Raw genomic sequence first — 4,549 nt, 5'->3', positions numbered from 1 at the left:
TGGGTATGGTATTTTGCCATTTAAGTACCCATGGGTAAATTTATGTCACATACCCTTACCCTAATAGGGTTTTTACCTGCAGGGTGTGCGGGTAATGGGTACCCATTGCCATCCCTATGCAAATACTATATGATTTAATTCAGTGACCCTCTGTTGTCCTAGAAAAGTGTGCACCATTTTTGTCAGAGGTTCTAGAACAAGACAAAGATGATGAACATTGTAGAAGGGCATTTTAGGTTCATTGAAAAAGTATTTTAGTAACCCTAGTTGGTTTGAGTGGTGCTGGGGGTTTCTGTCATCCCCATTTCAAGCTTATGAGAAAATTAAACATGATTATATGATGATCATGCAAGGACAAGCAAAGGCTAAGCTAGTGCTGTGACACTTGACAACAAATAAGAAGAAGCGCTCATCCAGTTCCTCCATGAGAACTGGGACATCTTTGCATGGAAACCATCTGACATGCCGGGTGTACCCAGGGGACTGGATGAGCACCGTTTGCGCATCGACCCAAAAGTGAAACATGTCAAAGAGCATCTCCGTCGGTCCCGCCATGGAGAAGAGGAAGGCAATTGGCGAAGAAGTGGCTCGGCTTCTGGTAGCTGAGTTCATCCGCGAGATATACCACTCCGAGTGGCTCACCAATATTGTTATTGTCCCTAAGAAAGATGATTCACTTTGTATGTGCATCAATTTCAAGCACATCAATGGGGCCTGCCCGAAAGACCATTTCCCTCTCCCCCGCATCGACCAGATTGTCGACTCGACTGCGGGGTGTGAGCGTTTGTCCTTTTTCGACGCATCTTCCGGGTACCATCAGATCCGACTGTATGGACCCGACGAAATAAAAACAGCCTTCATCACCCATTCGGGTGTTTTTGCTATATTACCATGCCTTTTGGTCTCAAGAATGTTGGCACCACATTCGTTCGCATGATTTAGAAGTGCCTCTCGCTCAAATCAGTCGAAATGTGGAAGCATACATGGATGACATCGTGGTCATGTCACGTAAAGGTTCCGACCTACTAACTAATCTCGCTGAAACCTTTGCCAACTTAAGAAGATATGATATCAAGCTCAACCCGTCAAAGTGCACATTCAGAGTCCCAAGAGGGAAGTTACTCGGTTTCCTTGTTTCTGAATGAGGGATCGACGCAAACCCGGAAAAGGTTGGAGCGATCCTCTGAATGAAACGCCATGTGCATGTGCACGACATCCAGAAGCTTACTGGTTGTTTGGCCGCATTGAGTCGGTTTAGCTCTCGTCTCGGTGAAAAGGCATTACCTCTTTACTGATTGATGAAAAAGTCTGACAAGTTTGAGTGGACTCCTGAAGCCGAAGCAGTGTTTGTAGAGCTCAAAGCCCTACTTTCCACCCAGCCGGTGCTTGCTGCCCCAAACAGCAAGGAGCCTCTACTGCTATATATTGCAGCCACTGGACAAGTTGTCAGCATAGTGCTCACGGTCGAGCAGGAAGAAGAAGGCAAAGCCGACAAAGTCTAACGCCCAGTATACTATATTTCTGAAGTCTTGACTCCGTCCAAGCAGAGATATCCGCATTATTATAAGCTTGTTTATGTAATTTACTTGACCATGAAGAAAGTTGCACACTATTTCTCAGACCACTCGGTTTCAGTCGTCAGCGGCACTCCATTATCAGAAATTCTGAACAATAGAGACGCAACTGGTCGAGTGGCAAAGTGGGCGATTGAACTCCTTCCGTTGGATATCAAGTTCGAGGCAAAGAAAGCAATCAAGTCCCAAGCAATAGTAGATTTCCTCGCCGAGTGGATTGAACAACAGCAACCGACTCAGATTCACTCAGAACACTAGACTATGTTCTTTGATGGATCCAAGATGTTGAATGGCTCTGGTGCGGGTATGGTTCTGGTATCCAGGTGATAAGCTCAGGTATGTCCTCCAGATTTACTTTGATTCTTCAAACAACGAAGCCGAGTATGAGGCACTTTTATATGGGTTGCCTATGGCTATCTCGCTCGGCATCCATCGCCTGATGGTCTATGGCGACTCAAACGTGGTGGTTAATCAAGTGATGAAGGAATGGGATATCTGGAGCCCAGCTATGACTGGTTATTGCAACGCAGTGAGAAATCTGGAGAAGAAGTTTGAAGGGTTGGAGCTCCACCACATACCTTAGATCAAGAATCAAGCTCCTGATGATCTGGCGAAGTTAGGATCCACTCGAAAACCTATACCCAGCAATGTGTTCCTGGAGCATCTCCACACCCCGTCTGTTCAAGAAGATCCCTTTACGGAAGAGCCCGCACAACCGATAAGTTCAACCAATCCGATTCAAATTGATGTCCCAGTTGTAGTCAACCTGATCATGGAAGTTTTGGTAATCACTCCCGACTGGACGGTACCATATATTGCGTATCTGCTCAGAAAGGAACTCCCATAGGATGAAGATGAGGCCCGTCCGATCATCCGTCGATCCAAAGCTTTGACAGTGATAGGTGAACAACTTTATAGAGAAAGTGTTACTGGAGTTGCTCAGTGTTGCATCTCCACAGAAGAAGGTCGAATGATCCTAAATGAGATCCTCTTAGGGACCTGTGGTCACCATGCATCCTCTCAGACCATCATGGCCAAAGCATACCGAGCAGGATTCTACTGGCCGTGTGCAAATGAGATGGCGAAAGATATAGTCGACAAGTGCGAAGGCTGCCAGTTCTACTCAAACATGTCTCACAAGCCTGTGTCTGCTTTGAAGACTATTCCACTCATCTGGCCGTTTGCAATTTGGGGGTTGGACATGGTTGGACCTTTCAAGACTGGCAGAAGTGGTTTCACTCATTTGCTTGTGGCAGTCGACAAATTCCCCAAATGGATTGAAGCTAAGCCTATCAAGAATCTTGATTCAAGCACTGCCATTAGTTTCATCAGAGAGCTGATATTCAGATATGGAGTCCCTCACAATATTATTACAAATAACGGCTCCAACTTTGATTCTGATGAGTTCAGAGCGTTTTGCGCTTCCCAAGGCACTCGGGTTGACTACGCATCTGTTGCGCACCCGCAGTCGAATGGGCAGGCAGAAAGGGCGGATTGTTTGATCCTCAAGGGCTGAAACCCCGACTGATGCGTGACCTCAAGCATGCTGCTGGAGCCTGGGTGACTGAATTGCCATCAGTCCTATGGGGACTGAGAACAACTCCCAACCGGTCGACTGACCGGACTCCTTTCTTCATGGTGTATGGTGTTGAAGCTATGCTTCCGAGTGACTTGCTGCACAACGCCCCCCGAGTGGAACTCTTCTCAGAAGCTAAAGCTGAACAGGCACGCCAAGATGTGGTTGATCTCTTGGAGGAAGAACGAGCGATGGTCTGATCCGATCGACCATTTATCAACAAGACCTGCGTCGATTCCATGCCCGAAATGTCAGAGGTCGAGCATTCCAAGAAGGAGACCTTGTGTTACGAGTGCACCAGAAATGACCTCACAAACTCGCTTCGGCTTGGGAAGGACCCTTCACCATCACTAAGGTGCTCCGCAATGGAGTGTATCACCTCTACAACATAACCAAGAAAGAAGATGAGCCACGCTCGTGGAATGCGGATTTGCTCCGTTGTTTTTATACCTAAACACTCATATCGACGAGTTTTAATTAGAATCCTTCAGTTTGCTTATCAAAGACAAGATTTTTTGCAGTATCTTAATGATTGTTACCCTTCAAGCATATGTATTCAAATCCCCCAGTGGGTGGCTTAGCCGCGAATCTGATTCGCCTGAGTTTCAAAAACATTCTGAGTGAAGAGCAACCCTCTCACTCGGGAGCTTAGTTGCGAACCCGATTTGCCTAAGTTACAAAACTACTCCGAGTGGAGAGAAATCCTCCCACTCGGGGGCTAAGCTGCGACTCCGTACTCGCCTAAGACACAAATCTACAACGAGTGGAGAGCAATCCTCCCACTCGGGGGCTTAGCTGCGACCCCGTACTAGCCTAAGTTACAAAACTACTTCGAGTGGAGAGCAATCCTCCCACTCGGGGGCTTAGTTGCGACACCGTACTTGCCTAAGTTACAAAACTACTCCGAGTGGAGAGCAATCCTCCCACTCGGGGGCTTAGCTGCGACCCCGTACTCGCCTAAGTTACAAAACTACTTCAAGTGGAGAGCAATCCTCCCACTCGGGGGCTTAGCTGCGGCCTCGTACTCTCCTAAGTCACAAAACTACTCCGAGTGGAGAGCAATCCTCCCACTCGGGGGCTTAGTTGCGATCCCGTAGTCGCCTAAGTTAAAAAACTACTCTGAGTGGAGAGCAACCTTCCCACTCAGGGGCTTAGCTGCGATCCCGTACTTGCCTAAGTTAAACTACTCCGAGTGGAGAGCAACCCTCCCACTCGGGGGCATAGCTGCGATCTCGTACTCGCCTAAGTTAAAAAACTACTCCGAGTGGAGAGCGATCCTCCCACTCGGGGGCTTAGCTGCAATCCTGTACTCGGCTAAGTTAAACTACTCTGAGTGGAGAGCAACCCTCCCACTCGGGGCTTAGCCGCGATCCCGTACTCGCCTAAGTTAAACTACTAC

Source organism: Triticum dicoccoides, chromosome 2A, assembly GCF_002162155.2.
Source record: "Triticum dicoccoides isolate Atlit2015 ecotype Zavitan chromosome 2A, WEW_v2.0, whole genome shotgun sequence".
Classification (NCBI taxonomy): domain Eukaryota; kingdom Viridiplantae; phylum Streptophyta; class Magnoliopsida; order Poales; family Poaceae; genus Triticum; species Triticum dicoccoides.
This window is presented reverse-complemented; position numbering follows the sequence as displayed.